We start from the raw sequence: 21312 nt of genomic DNA, 5'->3' as shown, positions 1-21312 counted from the left end.
TTTCGTCTTTCTCAGTTATCTTTTGATCCAGGTAACGTCCTATTATCATACTTTCGCGTTTTTTTCCGACGAATAGCGTCATATTCTCACAAAGTTTTAAGCTTTCTGCGATGCATAGTTTATTAACGCCGGCCGAAAAACAGGTTTTTGTTTTTACTCGCGGACGCCTGGTACTGTGTGAGAGCCTCGACCATAGTATCTGGCCATTCAAGTCGCAGGGTCGTAACACCTGTGAGTTAACTAGTACATCAAAACGATTTATAAAATCGTTCCGATAACTCCGATAACGATTCCCAATAGTCCACCCCTATCGCTATCGGGACGCTTACCGGAGTCATCGAAACAATCTACTAAAACCCTTTATCTTCCTGGCAGTTATCCGAATTCGTAAAACATCGGGGTTATGCAACTGTGATCCTTTCATACGTTTTCAGACATCAGACACTTTCTTTCTAATCCGTTAGCATGAGTATTCACATAACAGACAAAATATGGCGGCGTCTGTCTGTGGACGAAACAGTAGTAGTGAAGGACAAAGGCGAGAGGGAGACCACGTCACGAGGCGGAAGCCAATGAGCGCGCGGATGCTGGGGTGAGTCTGAACTTGCAGGTGTGCGGGGGGCGTATATGCCTTGGCTTGCGCTACAAAATAGAGCGTGAACCAAGTACTAGCGCTAATCCAAGTAGGCGGAAAAAAAATTACATGAAGATCCGTTCGTAGGTTCTTAGGGAATCGGTTAGCATGACCCTTGGGAAACTCCACACACGTCACCCCTTGGGAAACGCTAACTCTGACCCCGTAATGAAGCCAAAAAAAGGCAGCGAAAAATAGAGGAAGCAAAAGAGAAGGCCGAAACGGAAAATTAAAGTGTACAGTGTTAGCGTTCTCAAAAAGGGACGTTTGTGGTGTTTCGAAAATATCACGCTAACACACTCCCTAAGAATCCACCAGTGAATCTTCCTTTAATATGTTTTTCTACGGCGACAGCCATTATTGAATGGTTTGAATAGATCGTTCCGATGTTGGATTCGAAGTTTCCGGAGTGCACTGATTGGACTGCCGTCATGATGACGCCGCACTTTTGCCGCCGAAGTCCAAACGGCGTGTTCCACAAACTTTCAAATATATAACTTTGTGTATGGCGAGTCTAGAGCTTCAGGAGCCCCCTGAAATTGCTAGGGATCCTAGCTGGCGGTTTTTCCAAGGTCAATGTACGTACTATCCATGAGAAATGGTCATTTATAACATACTCAAAAATTATTTCTAGGAAATGAAGAAAAAAAAAAAAGAAAGCCAAGGACTATACGTAGGGTTCCGCGTTTTCGGGTTCTATTTATTCAAAATTCGGCGTATTTTTTCGATGTTTATTTCAATTTTCGGTTTTTTTCGGTGTATATTTATGCCCACAAAATTGTATCGGCTTTTTTCAGTGAATATAAAATAAACACCAACGGACACCGGATCAGATGATCCTTGTAGCTCTGATATTTGTGATCACTCAAAGAATAACGGCACAGATACATTGAAAAAGAAATGGACACTCTATTTGGCAAATGTGTGCAACTGTAAAAGAAACAAGAAAAAAACACAGAAGTACAGACAAGTCAGATGTGAAGCTTATGCCCAAAAAACATGGAACTTCACCTTCTGTACATCAGGATTACGTTATCTTATTATAGTTCACACGCATGTACTTTCCCATGTTCTCCTCGTTGATCCGCACTCTTTCTTTCCTGTTAATATGACCCTGAGCTTCGAGAATGCCCTCTCAACGCTAACACTAGACACTGGCAGGCTGAGGAGATGAAGTACTGCCTCAGCCAAAATCGGCCAATGTGTGCGACGTTTTGAAGCACAACACAACATGCAGAGCTTGCATCAGGTCAGTCTTCCTTACAATGAGTTTGAAAACACGCTCGTACATGGCGAAGTCATGGGGTATATCGGACTTTACGTTCCGATCGATGATGCGCACATTAAACCAAAACGTCGTGATGGCATCCGTGAATCCCGTTCCTTCGGACACGTTTCGATAGACACTGTCGTTCCACGTTTTCGCTACGGCTCTGCGGTACGACTGGAAGGTCAAAGTGACTTTTTCCGGTTAAAACTGAATTTTATAAAATGGATTTGACGTACTTTTATCGGTTTTTATCGGTTTAAATCGAAAATTCCGAACCAAAAACTTAACCTCTTTCGGTTAAAGCCGAATTTCCGAAAATATATTCGGCGTACTTTTATCGGTTTTTATCGGTTTAAAGCGAAAACTCCGAACCCTAACTATACGCCAAAGGAAACAGAAAGTATACGGCAATGTCAAGTGTTCCACGGCTACGCGATAGATTGCACCAGCGTGTTCTCTCGTCGTAAGAGATCACAAGAGGTTTGACGGCATACGGTCGTACGCATTCGAAAGAGTCTGGACTAGCCTTTACTTTGACGCAATTCTCTTTTTTCTTCCTCATATAGAGTTTTTCACACTACCGCGCATGTGCTTGATCTTTTCCTTTGATTTTTGAACCTGACTGGGAGTTGAAGTTAAAGCTATGCTTCATTTCTTGTTGCAACAATCGCTCTAGGTACAACACAAAAGAAAACCGCACTTATATTTAGAAATTAGGGTTATTGCCGTATTGCGGTAATCGTCTGTCCGGTATATCCTAGGCCCTGCTTAAAAAAATAGAAGTCGCAGCAAAGCGGATGCAGATGACGTGACGCAGTACCTGCAGTTATTAGTCATGCACGTGCCTGTCCCAATTTTATATATTTTTCTACCCTATGTAGTCGGCGGTAAAACTCGTTCCTCACGTCGACGCAGTTTTTGGCGCCTAGATTTTCAAGCCTTCTGCTTCAACAAAAGCAGCGCGAAGCATGCCAATAAAAAATATACTCAATATACTTGACAGTAATCGAAGATCCAACTTTGCTAGGACTTTCGGTGAATCCGTCTTCTTCAAATTAATTAATTCTGCTGCAAATATAGATACACGCTCATATAGAGCGTGTGCCCCCCCCCCCCCCCCCCCTCCTAAAAAAAAAATTGTGTTTGCTTCAAAGCATCAATAGCCTACGCATTGTCGAACCCTCATTACCCGCCCAAACAGTACCGTTAGCAGTCCGAATTAGGAGACAATGTTTCAGAACTAACCGTTACCTAATTCAAAATCTATGAGTGATTTTTTTTTTAAATTGCAATGGTAAAATCGGGCTTATTCTTCGCCACTGGCGCCATCCAGCTCCATGTATTTGAGGTCACCGCCGGCCGCCATTTTCCCATAGAAAATTTTAAAAAACAAAGTGTAACTTTTTAATAACATGACGGTTACTTCTGAAACTTTGGCCTCTGGTTCGAACCGCTAGCGCAACATTTGGGTGGATAATTAGCGATATGAAATGCGTTGTTTAGTTTATCAGAAAAACGAAAATCTGTATATTTTTTTAGAGGCACACCGTGCAGGTACAGTGGACGTTCAAAACAAGCGACGCAAAACCTATTGAATCACGACGCTGCTTCGTGCGACTTTGAGCTATTCGAGGCTCCTGCCTCACACAAATTTACGTAAAGTTTTCCCACTCATAGAAGTCCTCTTTAAAGAAACGGGGAAACTTATCCGAATTGCAACTTTACCCGCGAGTTATGCGTAGCGACTCATCACGACTCTTGCAACTTTCTATGCGATATATGAAACAGCGTAAGGAACAACGAGGGCGGGAAAGACGCAGCACACAGTACGAGCGCTTAACTTTAACTTTCGGCTCCCGTGCATACTTCTCTCCCGTCTTTGTTCTTTTGCGCGCTGTTTCATTTATATTGCTGAGCTCACCCACATCGCCACCCCAATGTCTATCAGGCCCCCGTCAATCATCCCATTGGTCATTCTCTATAGAAAGTATTCACTGCCGGTCATAGCTGCAGTGAGCGATTACCATCAAGGTTGCCAGTCTTACGCACCTATTAATGTGAGCTCGTTCTGAGAATGCGCTCTAAACAGCGCCCTCAGACATGGCGTCCAGTGAATACTCCTCATATAGTTTTTACAGACATCGACCGTTTTTAATATACTTTGTTCATAATCATGAGTAGACACGCTTTATAATAACCTGTGCTGAGACAGAAAACTATAGCTTGAAGTCGCTAAAACCGTCAATAGAGTCTAAATAAAATTTCCATCGCCCATCATTAATTTACGTTTTCTCTTTTATTTGTATCGGCGGAGAAACTTTGTATATTCTCACTGATATAGAAGTTAATAAATAGACTCCAAAGACCGAAAGTTATGTCGAAATTGGATTAGAGTTTTATGGCACATCTTTGGTATATTTTTATTGACTTGAGTGGACAAATTTCGTAAAGTCTCGTTGAAGCAGGAAACTTAAAAGCGTAGTCGCTAAAAATTGTATCTACATGAGGTAATATTTGAGAGTCAATTAGACCAGAAATAGAAAAGGGACGCACTGTCCCTTATCTCGACCTTGGGCGTCGTATAATTGAGATGCGCGTTGCTGCGCCTTTTATTACTAAGTGCTTGAGAAATACCGACCGATCTAACGATTGATCACCGAAATACGACAGCCTTTATTCATTTCCACAACTTCAGGCGACCAAAGGGCGGGTACTAGGTATTATAACAGAAGGCAAAAATCAAAACTGCAATGTTCGGATAGCAGTACCGTTACAAATCGACCAAGTGCATGACATAAGGTATAGCACCTTTATGCGGCCGTGACATGGATGGCAGAATGACGCCGTATATGCTGTTTTGTTTTTTCTACATTCATTTTTTATACTACGCACAGTTGTTCAAATAATCTATCAAAATAAAAATGTCGTGGTTTACGAAAGATAACACACAATTTACGCGGCCCCGAATAACACGTGTGTTATGTGGAGCGAAATCACATGTCAGCTTAACGTACCAAGTTCTCGCTTTCTTTTTTAACTCATTCGTATTTCTAGTTTTGTTTATTTTTCTCGCGTTCCGATCTTGTCAAACGCAGTTCGCAGTCGTTAGTAAGAAGACCGCGCGTTCGCATGAGCGGTGTGCCGTCTGTCATGATGGGGCTGTTGCTTTCGTGTCTGCTCTTCCTTGCCGCTGCCTTGTATTTCACGTAAGTATACAAAATATGATATACGCCATACCATGAAAAGAAGAAAAAAAAAGCCACCGTAAAAGCGCGGTCTTATGCTGCTAATACAGTCTACAGATCCTGTATGAGGCCTGTTTCTTTCTCGCATGGTGGTCACATTGGTTATACGAAACCTGCCTGCACGCATGTTCATGTATGTACGAAGAAAAACATGCATAAAACATGCCCGAGGCTTTTCCCCAGACAATTTTGTCATCGTGTGTGCAGCCAACACCGTGTCTCTTGTAGGATGTAAAGTAGTCTGACAGTGGCTTAACGGGTTGCTTCGAGTAATACTGCTTATTACTGGTAAACAACTTGTACTTTCATATAGATAGATAGATAGATTTTGCCCCTTCTCGATATTGCATGGAACATCCTTCATTTTTTGAGGGAGTACGCCCTTCAGATATGATGGATGTTCCATGCAACAGCGCCCTATTTCGAGCTTAAAAACATTGTGTTACTCAAAAGAGGGTTGCTGGAAAGCTATTAAGTTTCAAGTTTCAAGTTTCTTTATTCCTCTTCATACAAGAAGAGAGGGAGGAAGGAAAAAAGCAGTACAAAACTGCTTGACAGTGCCCTCTCCTCCCCCAACTGCAACAGCAGAAGAGGCACTCAAAACAAAAAAACGCTCTCAAGAGTACACAATCAGATTTCTCACGAAACTTGTAAAGATAGTATGCGTTTGTTAGAACAGTTTTCAATTGTATTATTCCGCGACAAAAAAAATAGTTTAACAATTTGGGCAGCTGGTATCTCACCATCTGATTTCCGTAGTTTGTTCTCGAGCGCGGGACCGTCCAGGCGTCGGCATGGCGGGTGGCATACGAGGTGTTTTGTGGGCGAAGGGAAGAAAGAGAAAGAAGACTGTTTCCCGGGTGGTTTATCGCTGCTTTATATGCCAGGGCAAGTTTATACTCATAATAATTCGTGATTGGAACAATTCCTAATTTATTGAATAACGGTGCCGTGTGGCTGTCATGTGCTTCATTACACAAAATACGAATTACTTTTTCCTGAAATAAATTAATACGATGAATATTTTCAAAAGTTGTATTTCCCCATACCAAGAAACAGTAATTAAAACAAGAGTAGAATAAATAGTTATAAAGAAGTCGTAGTACGGACTGGGGTAAGGTTTTTCTATGCTTATAAATTATACCCACCACCTTCGATAGTTTTTTCGCTATCATCTGAACTGTTTCATCCCATCGCATGTATTTATCAAACATGACACCAAGAACTTTGACGTTCTGTACAATTTCTATAACACGTGAATCCAAGGAGAGAATCTGATTTCCGCTAATTTTTACCCCCTTTGACATGAAAACAACAGCTTTCGTTTTATTACCATTTATCACTAAAGAGTTCTGGACTGTCCACGTATAAAGTTAGAAATGTATTACCTGTCTTCATGGTGTCCGAAATATCGGACCCTACAAAAAAATATACTAGCATCATCTGCATAGATTATCATTTTTGCTTCATCGGCAATGTTAGCTATGTCGTTAATATACATGTTAAATAAAAGAGGCCCTAAAATACTACCTTGTGGAACACCTGCATTAAGTTTTCTAGACTCGGAACGCTCGCAATTTATTACAACACTTTGAAAGCGAAACTGTAAGTAACTCTCGAGTATTTTCAGGGCTATTCCCCGAATACCAGAAAGTTCTAGTTTTAAAGAAGAGTTTTAAGATTAATGCGATCAAAAGCTTTTGAAAAATCGATAAAGATTCCCAATGTAAGAAGTTCATTTTCAATATTGTTTAGAATTATCTCTTTTTGGTTAAGTAACGCTAACTCTGTCGAGTACCCTTTCCGAATTCCGTACTGCCGGGGACTGAGAATTGAGTGTTTCTCAAAAAAAGTGTAAAGTCTTTTATGTATAATTTTTTCCAATCCTTTTGAAAATATTGGTAAAATGGACACTGGCCTGTAATTACTAAGATCGTTCCTATCCCCTGCTTTATATATGACAGAAACCTTGGCTATCTGCATTTTATGTGGAAAAACACCAGTCTCAAGACATACATTAAATATATGAGTTAAAAGAAAAGCAATAGACTCTATAACATATTTAATGGGCTTTATTTGAATGTCCTGAGAATCGGAACTTTTGCTGTTTTTTAGACTCATAAAAATTGAAATAACTTCTTCCTCGCTAGTTGGAGATAGAAATATGCTGTCAGAAAGATATTTAACATATTTTGAAGCTTCAGCAGAGTGAACGCTGTTATCTAAGTCGACAAAAAAATCACTGAACGCGTCTGCAAGAGCTTTACTTTTTTTAATATCCCCGTCAACCGTAAGCTCGGTTGTTTCTCCAAACTGACGTCCTTCATGCAATATCGAATTTAACTTCCTCCACAAAACATCCGTTCTCTTTTCATCCCGAAAAAGCAAAAAATAGTATGAGCGTTTGGCCCGCCGTAGCTCACTTGTTATTTTGTTTCTTTGACTCTTAAAACTTGACAATACAACTGGATCCCTTGTGCGCATAAATTTTCTATAAAGTGCATCTTTTTTCTTCATCGTTTTTAATATTTCTGCTGTGACCCATGGTTTTCTACACTTTTTATGAACTATATGCGTTTTGTACTTAAATTCACGGTTATATATATCACAAAACGTTTCAAGAAAACTCTCGTATGCCTCGTCTGCCGACACCTTAGACAGAACCGAACTCCAGTCTGTTGTGTTAATTTGTTCTTGAAAAGATTCGAGACTTTTTGTACTAATATCACGGTAATGAAGGTTACCCTACCGAAAAATCCGGTATAACTTTTCACTATCCGGATTATGGAACCAGAAATTTATATCTGGAAACCCGAAATCCAGATTGCAGACAAAGGAATTATTTGTAAAACCTAATTTCCAGATAGAACCCAGATAGATATCCGGTTCCATAATCCGGATAGCAAAAAGTTATACCAGGTGTTTCGGTAGGGTCGGCACACATATTTTCTTGTGTTTGATATTATCTAGAATTATAAACATAAAAATAGGGAGATGATCACTTATTGTCGCCCCTATAACACCAGCATGCGCATGTTCCTCGGATATATTTGTTAAGAAAATATCTTACAATGTTTCATTCGCACTACTATAACGAGTTGGTTGACAAATGTTACATATATAACCATACGACTGATAAAGCGTGAGAAATTCTGATTGCTGTGTTGATGGCAAAAGCATATTGATGTTAAAATCATCCCCCATAACAAGCTTCAGGTTGTTCTCACCGATAAGAAGAAAGAGTTCATCTAGATATTTTAAAAAAAACAAGACATGCTGCCACCAGGAGGGCGATACATGGCACAAAAAACGTTATGCGCGTGCTGCAACGTCAAAACTTCATAATCTTGGGTAATTACCGAAAATTATCTATAATACTGCAGTGTAGGGTATTTCTACGTACACGGAAACTCCCCCTCCTCTTTTGGAATTTCGACATAAACTATAGTTTTCATAGTTACTTAAAATTTCAACAGTATCATCTGGGGTATACCATGTTCCCGTTAACATGATAACATCAAAAGAAAAATCGAAACTCTGCAAAAATGCATCTAACTGATCAAATTTATTACGCAAGGACTGCGCGTTCAAATGAAACAGGGAAAATACGACGCTGGTTTGGGACCTAAACAAGTTCCCAACCACACTGCAAATTCTATTGGGCGAGCCACCGCCACCTAGCTGCAGGTTTCCCGCAGTGCAGCCAAAAATACGTCCCGGTTCGCTTGCGAACGGCGCAAATGCCAATGGACGAGGAAAACCCTCTACAGGCAAGCATCTACCATCGCGTCATCTATGTAATGACGTCTGAAAAAAGTAAATGCCTTGTATACGTGTGTTTAGACAGCCGGAAGTTAGCCTGCCTCCGCAAGCGACATGTCTCTGAGTTGTAAATTAGAAATATAGCCAGTGCAGTACAACCTCTAATCTGTGGTCTTTAACGTGTACACTACGCAACGACCGCATGCCGGTACGCTATGACGTAGGAACTGAACGAAGAAGACGACGAGGACCATCAACGTGGTGCGGAGACCGAGGGACCGAGCAGCGTCCACGTGTTTTCCGCCCGGACGTTGTAGTCGGATGTTGATCGGGAAAACGACCGGGTGCACCTGTTCCGAGTTTTCCCGTCGTATACATTAATCAAGCCAGTAAATGAAAGGTATTTTCCACCTTATGTGGCGAAAATCTGCTTCTTTTTTTTTTAGAAACCTGTTTTACAACGATGATAATTTTTTTCGTCAAACGTTGCACCATTTTTAGTGTAGTATAAACAGTTTTGCTACGCTCAATTGACATGGATTTGTTACGATGTGTTCTAGCTATGTTCTAGTTCTTACAAAAATTCCCAGATACGCCGCTCGAACCTATAACAGAGATTCAAACCTGCTGTTCCCTTTCGGAAGCTCATAGCACGTTGCTGACATAGTAACCCAGGAGCGGGGGGAAAGCAAGACGGGCAACACAAAGCACTTATAGGCTTCCATGCCAGTATTCAACAAGCTCGCCTGCACACTTGCTTTAGTTTCGAACCTTGGGCTGGGATCGCTGTCACTGGATCTTTATGGATACCAAATTAAGCCAGTCGTTGCGCTCCTTCGCAATCAATGTCGCTTTCAAATAAGCTAAGTTCGAAAAACGAGAAAAAATATATATTTTTTTGGTGACACGCGAAGTCACTGCCGTTTGTCGCATTCTTAAACAGGGTAACACTCTTCGTTCTGTTGTGTCCAAGAGTTGACACAGGGAACGACGAGAAAGAAGCGAGCTCGAGCTCACCGACGCGAGCCAGCGAGCCAGCCGAACGCTGCCGTCTGCCGATACCGGAATCACCCTGATTGTAAATAGTTGTTCTATGTATACTAAAGGTTTATTCGTAACGGCTACGAGTACTCCATGGCCTTAGAAATACAACAAAGTGGCGACGAGGAGTCAACCAAGACCTGATCTACCGGGGCAAGAATCGACCGGACCAGGTACTGTTCATCATGGACGACCTATCGCGTTCGATTGGACCTTATGAGGAGGGAACAAGCTGGGACGAGTTCGAGGAACGCCTTCAAGAGTATTTCGAGTTGCAAAAAGAAAAAATCAAGACCGATCGGATGAAAGTTTCTCTTTTGATCACTGCCATCGGACGGAAAACTTACTCCAGACTTCGGGATCTGTCGTCTCCTGAGCAACCGAGCAAGAGGACTTATGAAGAGCTCGTACAACTCCTAAGTCGATTCTACTCGCCTAAGCGGTTAGTGATAGCCGAGCGCTTCAAATTTGGAAAGCGGGATCAAAGATCAGGTGAACCCTCAACCACGTGTTTGGCAGAACTAAGACGGCTGGCGGAGACCTGTCAATTAGGAGACAAACTCGAGGAGCAACTGCGCGACCGATTTGTTTGTGGTCTCAATCACACGATGGCCCAGAAGCAGTGCCTAACAATTGAAAATCTGACTCTGACACGAGCTGTGGAATTGGTAGCGGGATTGGAAGCGGCTGAGGATCAAATGAAAATTCTCAAGGATGCACGCGCCACCGCTGAAGACGAAGTGAAGCAACTAGCAAGTACAAGCGCTGCCTGCTGGCGTTGTCCTCAAGATTGCCGCTACAAAGACTACGCCTGTGACGCATGTGGACAAAAGGGTCACCTGCGGAAAGCCTTAAAAAAACAGCAGCATGCAACAAAGAGGGAAAACGTCAAATCAGCATGGAAAAGGCAAACGCAAGGGACCAGCCAAGAAAGGAAAAGGAGCGGTGCAACAGCTGAAAGTGGAAAATAGAGCGCAAGAATATTTAGTCCTGCTGACAAACGCGGAATTACTGACTGTACCACCTCTCAAGAAAAGCGTCTTTATTAATTTTATTAATGAAGTGACTCTGGAGATGGAGGTGGACACCGGAGCTACGGTGACGGTGATTCCAAAGCGGCTCCAAGGAAAACTGAAGATTCGCGCGCTGGAGCCTTTCAGGACCAAGCTTCGCACTTGCTCAGGACAAAGCTTGAACGTCTGTGGTGCTGCGGATGTTCATGTCACAAGCAACCAGAAGACCTGGACGCTGCCACTAGTCGTGGTGAATGCAGAGGTGCCACCATTGTTGGGAAGAAATTGGATACAAGTCCTGGACGAGACATGGATGCCAGCACTCCAGGTGAATACTGTGAAAGATGCACATTGCTTAGAAGGCATCCTGGCCGAGTGTCACGAACTTTTCAAAGAGGAACTAGGGTGCTTCAAAGGAGCTGAAGCCAGACGCCCAACCAAAGTTCATGAAAAGCCGGAAAGTTCCCTATGCACTGCAGCATCTGATCGAAGCACAGTTAGATGACATGGTAAAAAGAGACGTCATCGAGCCAATAAACTACAGTGAATGGGCAACGCCTACAGTCAACATTCCAAAAGCAGAAAAAGAGCTCCGGATCTGTGGCGACTACAAGCTCACGGTAAATCCACAACTTGAAGTGGACCAGTACACTCTGCCAACAGCCAATGACTTGTTCACGACTTTGAACGGTGGGCAGAAGTTCACTAAGTTGGATTTAAGACACGCCTACGAGCAACTGGTGTTGAATGAGAAGTCTCGCCAGTAAGTCACCATACACACGCATAAGGGACTCTACAGATACAAGCGTCTACCTTATGGGATCGCCTCCGCCCCTGCTATCTTCCAGAAACAAATGGAGATACTATTGGGAGGGATTCCAGGTGTCTGCGTGTTTCTGGACGACGTTTTGGTGACCGCAGAGGACGATACAACGCACTTAAAGAGACTGCACGAAGTAATAACGCTCATGAAGAATCGTGGACTTCGGCTAGCGAAAAAAAAGTGCCTCTTCATGAAAGACAAGGTGGACTACCTGGGACATACAGTTAGCGGTTCTGGAATAAGCACAATGAGGAAAAAGGTCCAGACTGAACAGGAAGCACCGGCTCCCAAGAATGTGAGCGAGCTACGATCGTTCCTGGGACTTGTAAACTACTATGGACGTTTTGTGCCCAAGTTGTCTACGATTCTAAAGCCGCTCACGCTTCTGCTGCATGAAGACGTGCCGTGGAACTGGTCACCAGAGTGCGACAGGAGATTCCAGGAACTCAAGGGAATTTTGAGCAGAGCCCCAGTGTTGGCTCACTATGATCCAGAGCTACCACTGATGTTGTCTTGCGACGCTTCCCCAGCTGGAGTTGGAGCCGTGTTAGCGCACGTGTACCCGGACAAGACAGAGCGTCCTATTGCTTATGCATCAAGGACACTTGCTCGAGCAGAGCAAAATTATGCTCAACTAGAGAAAGAAGCTCTAGCGATCGTCTTTGGAGTGAAGAGATTCCATGACTACATATATGGACGTAACTTCATCTTGGTAACCGACAACAAGCCGTTGGCAACCACCCTTGGACCCAAGAAAGGCATTCCAACAATAGCAGTTGCAAGATTGCAACGTTGGGCAATGTTTCTGTCAGCATATCAATATACAATGGTCTGCAAGAAATCAGAAAACAATCTCAACGCAGATGCCCTATCTCGCCTGCCAATCGATGGACAAGAAGAAAAGGGGAATGACTATGCCACAAATTTCTACTTGGGACAGCTAGACCTGTGTCCAGTAGACACGAAGACTCTACAGGAGGCAGGAGAGAAAGACCAACTGTACAGCAAGGCACTGAAATTCACTCAGACCGGATGCCCTGAGAACGTAAGTCCAGGTATGGAAGCATACTTCAAGAGGAAGTTGGAACTTACGGTGGAGGAAGAATGCTTATTGTGGGGCCGAAGAGTTGTTATTCCAGAAGCATGCCGAGGAACAGTACTGCACGAGCTTCATGCGGTACATGACGGCATTGTGCGCATGAAGAGTCTGGCAAGACTGCATGCTTGGCGGCCCAACATAGACAATGACATTGTCAGAACAGTCGAAGAGTGTTCTCTGTGTCAGAAATTTCGGAACCAACCAATTCGAGAGTATTTCCACTGGCCGACACCCGAACAACCCTGGGAAAGATTGCATATTGATTTTGCTGGCCCGTTCCTAGGGGAAAAGTTTCTAGTTGTCACCGACGCCTTTTCTAAGTGGCTAGAAGTGGAGATAATGTCGAGCACGATTGCGGAGAAAGTCGTGGAAGCGTTGCGGAAGTTGTTCGCACTGCATGGACTACCGCGAACTATTGTCTCGGACAATGGACCACCCTTCCATTCTGAAGTTTTCGAAGAATTTTTAAGGGGAAATGGAATCCAACACAAGTTTTGTGCTCCGTTTCATCCTGCGACGAATGGTGCAGCCGAACGAGCAGTACAAGTGCTCAAGCAAGGACTGCGGAAACAGACCGAAGGGTCATTACAAACGAAGCTTTCCCGAGTTCTGATGGCTTATCGTTGCACACCACACACATCCACTGGTTTCGCACCATCAGAACTGTTGTTCAAGCGAAGACTTAGAACAAGATTGGATCTCCTTCACCCAGAGAAGTTATCGGAGTTTCAAGCTCAGAAAGAACCAAAAAGGAAGTTTGAAGAAGGAGACGGGGTTTTGGTGCGAGACTACCGAATTGCAAAGAGAAGTTGGATTCCAGGCACAATTCTGAAGTGTCTTGGAAGAGCGCACTACAAGGTCAAGGTGCCGAACGGAGTTTGGAAACGACACCTCAACCAACTTCGCCGACCAAGCCAAGTTGCAGGCACCGGGGAATCCGAGTCAGATACTCTGTTCATTCCCGAACAGGAGGAAAGTAAATCAGCGGGACGTGGGAAACCAGATTTAAAAGCAACTGTCTCTTCTCCGGGTGCCCGAACAACGTCTGAAAGCGCGGAACGCCGATACCCCTCGAGAGCACGCAAGCCAGTGTCTCGGTACGGACTGTGATTAGTCTGAGGGAGTGTTGTGTCCACGAGTTGACACAGGAAACGACGAGAAAGAAGCGAGCTCGAGCTCACCGACGCGAGCCAGCGAGCCAGCCGAACGCTGCCGTCTGCCGATACCGGAATCACCCTGATTGTAAATAGTTGTTCTATGTATACTAAAGGTTTATTCGTAACGGCTACGAGTACTCCATGGCCTTAGAAATACAACACGTTCAAAGGTTTCTCTCTTAAAAAAGCAATGCAAAAATGTTTTTACTTTCAATAAAGACAACTTAAAATTATTCCTTGACATATATGACCTATGAAACACAGGTTTCTTTCTTTTTCTTCTTTTCTTGTTCTTTACGCAATTGCAGTCGCAGGAAAAATTCGAGTAAACGAACACCGTTTACCCCCTCAACTCGCAGCCAGAGAGTGGTCACGTGATCTGGAACCAATTATGTGCCGCCAGTGTTTGTAAAGTGGTCGTACAACAATGTTGGGTAGGAAGGTTTCTCACTTTACACCAGCTTGCTGGTACTATAGACAATTGCAAGCATGGCGCCATAAGTGGTGCCCCATGCGTGCATGCGCGAGCAACGCGCGGGTGAACGTAGCTTTGGCAAGCTCGTAATCGCACGGGCGTGCCTGCTCGAGCAGAGACATGGCGGCGGCCAGTCGCCCAGCTTGCAATCGTCTATGCTCCGTTTCACCTTATGTTGTACCGCAGCGAAGGCTAGAAGCGCGAGCTCATAGCGTTGGAAGCTGCCCTTCATGCACGAGAGCTTGTGCCGCCGAGGTGTGCCATAGAGCAAGGAGCTCGCGCTTGTAGCCTTTCCTGCGGTACAACACAAGGTGAAACAGAGTATTAGCGATGTGCGCGGCCAAAAGCGTCGCTGTGGTCAGCTTTCCACGATTGACCAAACCATGGGCATATGAGCACTGTCAGATTGTCAACTTTGACCGTGTTAGTTTCGGATTGCGATGGCTCCTAGCTTCTACTGTGCTTTTTAAACACACCATCGAACGCGTCGTCGCACCCGATGGTAAGTAGCCAAAATAACAACTGGTGACGTCACGGCGAGGCAAATCCCAGTCGTGACGTCACGGAGGGAAACCATAAGAGGGCGCCACCGAAACATCTCGGCGCTAATAGCGGGACCCAAGAATACTTGAACGCAACGCCACTGACCAAGAAGCGTCTTATCGTCGCGGTGAAATTCCAAAGACAAAGGCAGACCTTCTCTCTCAGCCTCTCCTTCGCAAACTTTGATGACGGAGCTGTGGGGACAACGCCAACATTTCGATCCCCAGGAGTGCGTCATCAAGCTTTGCGATGGCCGCTGTGACGATATTGAAATGATGCTCGTACAGTGGACACGAAGCCTGCCTAGGCATTCGATTTTGGACTGTGACAATTGATGCCTCGACATGCATTCGGGTATACTCCGTTTCACCTTATGTTGTACCGCAGAGAAGGCTAGAAGCGCGAGCTCATAGCGTTGGCAGCTGCTCTTAACGCTCGAGAGCTTGTGCCGCCGAGATGTGCCCCAGAGCAAGGAGCTCGCGCTTGTAGCCTTTCCTGCGGTACATCATAAGGTGAAACAGAGTGTAGTAGCTCGCGTAGCTAGATGAAACATTGGCGGCATATATTCCGCTTCAAATCACGTGGCCTCATTTTCTGGCTCCGAGTTTTAAGAGGTAAACTGTGTTCGTTTTTTTTTTGGATTTTTTCTGCGACTGCCATTGCGTAGAGAAAAATAGCAACGTGGTGTTTCATAGGTTATACATATCATGCAATATTTTAGTAGGGTACGTTTTTTGGGCTAGTCGATTCATCTTAGCAAAACATAAAAAATAGCGCCTGTCCTGTTTACTAGCCTGTCCTTGTCTTTTTTGCGCTATTTCATATGTTTTACCAAGTAATATTTCTTAACTGTATTTATTGAAAGTATAGAAAACCTGTGGCGTCGCCTCTTTAACATATCCGCACGTTGGGGTTGGCAGAGCACAGGGTGCGAGCTGAGTTTCACGCATTGTTAAGGTGTGGAAGGTAGCACGACCTGACCGGATTGTTTCTGTTGTTATTGCTGTTTATTGTGATTTTTGTTTATCAAACCTAGCTGGCGGAAACGAAAGTTCACGCTCTTCGAGACCCTCGGAATTCCTGGACCAACGCCAAACATTATCAGCGGCAATTTGCCCGAACTGGTGGAAAAGGTATGATTGATTGAGAATCCCGACTGGCCTAAAATACCCACCTCATTTTTTTTTTCTTTTTTACAACGACAGTTATAGTTTTTTACATTTACTATGTGCCAAGGATTTGAGGGTGTGGAGGAGACCAAAGCGCGAGGTGTCGTCAAACCGCCAAGCTCTGGTTCGAATGATTAGTGGGACCCAGAGCCGTATATGAGGAGAGTTTGGCCAGTCTACGATCTCGCCGCCGTAACGCCCCCCTCCCGAGTGAGCCAATCATCCCGCGGCGCAGAGCGAGAGGCGTGAGCGCATGCGCGTGAACTCTCGGCTGCTCCCAGCTGAGCGGAGAGGGCCGCCATTTTTATTCATTCGCTGGGCGGAACCCATGGGATCGACGTCCAAATTTCGGTTCTTTCCTTTTATTTAGTAGGATCTGGCGAGAAAATGATAGTGTCATTCCTTGGTGGCTTAGAAAGCTAACGAATGAAGTTTCTCCGGGTTTGAACGTAAACTTTGATTCAGGCGCAAAAGAAATAAGCCCGTAGCAGACGACGGCGTTGCGTCAAAATGGCAGTCGTCTCCTATTTGCTCCCTTCTTTCTCTCCCGCTCCTTCGGCGCTATCCTCCCTTTCCTTCACTTTTCTCCTCTCTCACGCCTTTGTCGCCACACCCACTGGCCAAACTCTGGTGGGACCTAGAGTCACCCAATGTTTCCAAAGTACCGCATTCGATAACGTCCGCTGTATACGTGTTCCATTTAGCTTTGATCAGCCATTTTTGTCTCCGCAACTTATACTGTGTAAGGAAGACATGCCAACCCCTGTCACCTAAGCGGACACACCGCGAATTACCGCCCAAATAAGGACGCCCCAGTTCGGGACGTGCTACTTGAAATCCCCGGTGAGACACGGTTGTAGAAAAGAAATATTAATTGTGCCGCAAAACCTTGTAAACTAAAATTTTATAAAAACATCGCGCTCTTGTCGCTTCTTACTAATCTCTAATAAAAGTTTCTACAGAAAGCTTCTTTTTCCTTTTGATCTTACGCAAAAACATGCCTTCTAAAAACTCATATTAACAACAAAAAAAAAAATATTGAGCTGCCATTTTGGCGCCTTCAAGCTTGGGAGTTTTTGTACTCTGGGAACATTCAGTGGCCCCAGACCCAGAGCCGTGTATAAGAGGGTTTGGTCATTTATTGAGAAGTATGGGAGGCGAATGAAGGAGACGCCATTCGCCAAAAGCGGGCTGGGTGGGTTCCAGGGCGTCTTCACAATTTTAAATCTGCCCAATCAAAAGTCGGCAAAAAAAAAAAAACCTAGCGGTGGTAACGAGAAACAAAATAATAAGTGCTCCGGAGTAACTCTCGGTGACTGAAAATTAGGTTCACGCGATGTTTCAATCACGGTCACCCAATATCATGGTAGAAGAGTGCGACTAGCGGAACGATTGACATGCTGTCGAGACCGGTTATATCGAAGTCGGTTATAACGAAATAGCGGCTACAGCGAAACGATCACCATTTCCCATTTCGATTTGCACTTCGTTAACCGAAGTCCGTTATAACGAAAAAGCGGATATACCGAAGTGGTTTCTAATTTCCGTTGACGTCGTTATAAACGTTCTCGACAGTAATCCGTACGCCAAGCGCCGAGAGCCGCAAATCTGCGGTCCGAGGTGTCATACTCTGTCCGAGCAAAACAGAGTGAGAGCAGCACATACATTTCTTACACATTTTTGCTTGATCAAAATCAAATAATCACGTTCACCCTCCCTACTGAAAAAAAGTTATATGAATGTATATAAGAACTGATATGAAATATCCAAAAACTGATATGCGACATATGAAACTGATGTGAAATACCCAAAAAACCGATATGCGACATATAAGAACTTTCAACATATGCCAACCGATATGAATGTGTCCAATAAACATATCAGAAATAAATTCATACATTTTTTTTTCCAGTATACGATGTGCCGCGCGGGAAAGCAAGCACGTGGCTTGGAACAGCAGTGGAGCGGCTTGATTTATTGGCTTTCATATAAGTACAGCATGAGCGTTTACTTTTCATTAAGAGGTTCATCCCCTGAGCCGCTCAAAATACTCTCTGAGGTATGACATTACTGAAAAAAATCCAATATGCTGAGAATAATATTTATTGCTTAGGTGGTCACCGAAAAACACCGTACTACCAAAACGGCTTGTATAAAAGGCGGAAACGCAGAGCTCAGAAGTAGTTATCGGGTGTGTTGGTGTTTTCATGTTTGTTGTGCCGTGTATGTGTGTGGGCTGGTGTGGGCTCAATGTATATGTTCAGCTGATGATAGTGGTATGCGTAATCTATCTACATGGTTGCGTGAGTAAATAACAATTTTTTTTGTAGCACATGATTGGGTGGTACCTAGCACCACCTAGTCTAGTGTAACTGATATGCGGCATATGAAACTGATATGAAATAATATTTATTTATTTATTTATTTATTGCAGTTTACCCCGCAGCGCCAGAGGCATTATAGCAGGGGGGGGGGGGGGGGTATAGTACATTTGCGTATAAGATGACATGGTACTTGCCTACACAATGTACAAATAAGCAAAAACACAAGCTCACAGGTGAATATACACTTGCACAGTATCAGCCAAACACAAGAGACAAAAAAGTACATTTGAGTGTCACAAAAAGAGGCACGAGCCCCTCCATTCACATCAACCACAATAGAAAAAAGAAGCACAGAAATCAATAACCTTATAAAAAAAAAAAGAAAAATCGCAAAACAGTGCAATACAGTGCTGCCCACAGAACCCGGCACATTTTCCACAAGAGAAGGTAAACGTAGGGGAGGTATTATAATCTCCTCATCCGTGACAACCTGCCCAACCATCGCGTGGTGGTCTGTCGCAAAAAGGAGACTCAGACACGATGGAAACAGTTTCGTCAGAAAGTTCATTCCACTCTTTTATGGTATTAGGAAAAAATGAATATTTAAAAATGTTGGTTCGGGCTGTGTATCCTCTTATTTCCTTAGAGTGGCCCAATCGTCGAGAAATGAAGTGAGGTGGTTGTAGGAACTTCGGTTTACTAATACCTGTACGATCATGATATATTGCATGAAGAAGCTTCAAGCGCAGTCGTCTTCTTCTTGAGCATAGTGGTTCCCATTCTAACTGGTTTTTAAAAGCAGTAATATTTTCTCTGTAGTTATAATTTCCTGTAACAAATCGAGCTGCTCTGTTCTGAACTTGCTCCAGTTTGTTTGCGAGACAGCGCTCTTTTGGGTCCCACAAAACACTGGCGTACTCTAGTATTGGTCTCACGTTAGAGTTATACAGGGTTGCTTTTACATTCCGGGGACATTTGTTAAAGTTCCGTCTTAGAAAATTTATCATGCGGTTTGCTTTAGCCGTAATCAAGTCTATGTGTGAGTTCCAAGAAAGACTGGGAGAGAAGTGGACGCCGAGATACTTTACTGCTTCAACCTTTTCTAGCGGAACATCGGTAATCATGTATGAGAAATTAACTGGTTGACGTTTCCTAGTGAAAGTCGTCAGGTTACATTTATTAATATTTAACTTCATTTTCCGTGGAGCACACCATCTTGAAATCCGATCAATGTCCTCTTGCAGCACCAGGCAATCTGCCTCCGACTTGATGCCACTGTAGAGGACACAATCGTCCGCATATAAACGAATGTTTGATCTAATTTCTGCAGAAATATCATTTATTAATATTAGGAATAAGAGCGGTCCTAACACGGACCCCTGGGGGACGCCCGTTGTTACATCTAAGTAAGTTGACGTTACTCCGTTAATCAATACCGCTTGTTTTCTATTTGTTAAATAGTCGGTAAGCCAGTTAAGAACAACGTCCGGAACGTTCAATGATTTCACTTTTTGCAAAATTAATTTGTGAGGGACCATGTCAAATGCTTTCTGGAAATCCAGAAAGATGCAGTCTACCTGTACACTTTTATCAAACGAATAAGCGATATCGTGATAGAATTCAACTAATTGAGTGCTGAAAGTTCTGATATGAAAAAGGTGTCCGATAAACATATCAGAAATAAATGCATATAATATTTTTAGTAGGGCTATCTTCAACCATGGACAGTTACTCCATGTAACCCTTATTCTCCTATTAAAACTGTACCTTGCTACCACCGCTAGAGGATTCTCTTCGGCTTCTGGTTGGCCAACAGGCATGCCAAGCCCTCTTTCTGCGTCTGGTGCACGCCCTGGCTCTGCCCGCGCCTCCCATTGACCAAACTCTCTCTATACACGGCTCTGGGTAGACTATAACGCTAGCAGCCTTTGTCTCCACTGAACTCGTCGAACGCGTAAGAACGCGGAACGCCGGCGTCCAGCGTTTAGCTCTTGCATTCGAACGCCTTCGACGAGTGCATTGGAGACAAAGGTTTTAAGAAAGCGATAGAGCTTTAAGAGAGAACTAAAGAAAGACACTTTATATATCTTTTGCAAGAAAGGAGTATTAAAGCTTGATTTTTCTTGTTCTCAATTACCTTTTTAGGGAAGTGTGGTAACATTCAAACAATGGACGCAGAGGTACGGATCGGTCGTAGGGTACGTGAACGCTCTCTCTATTATTAATGTGAAAGCATTGACTGTCTCATGGAGCGAGCCGACGTCATCAGCTTTGAAACCACCCCAAACGGCTCTTTTACACCGCTTCGATCCCATTGGCTAGCGCGCGTCGACCAGGCTCCTATTCGCCGGACACGCAGCGCTTTGGGGTGGCCGGTCTTTGAAACTGCCGCTTCGCGTCAGTTTCAACGACTGCCCACCTCATGGAGCTGCGCGTCCGTCAGCGCCAGTCAGCGAGCCAACACGCGTATAGCAAGATTGATGTACATGCTTTCGCATTCACAACTCATGAGAAATGCTTAGGTGTACCTCGATCTTTTTTTTTATAAGATTACAACAGGCTTGATCCCAGTTGCAAGTTTACTGATCGCGCAGTCACACTTGTGGTTACTGTACTAAAAATGTTGCCTCATCCTTAGAGAGATATTAGGGAGTTTTAGTACACCGTCTCCGCAGCCCGCTAAGCACCCGCATAGCGCTCCGTAATCCGCCACAAAACCTTGAACTATGCAGACAAGGCTGGCGGCGCGCATGCGCA

Source organism: Ixodes scapularis, unplaced genomic scaffold, assembly GCF_016920785.2.
Source record: "Ixodes scapularis isolate PalLabHiFi unplaced genomic scaffold, ASM1692078v2 PGA_scaffold8__174_contigs__length_109621045, whole genome shotgun sequence".
Lineage (NCBI taxonomy): Eukaryota > Metazoa > Arthropoda > Arachnida > Ixodida > Ixodidae > Ixodes > Ixodes scapularis.
This window is presented reverse-complemented; position numbering follows the sequence as displayed.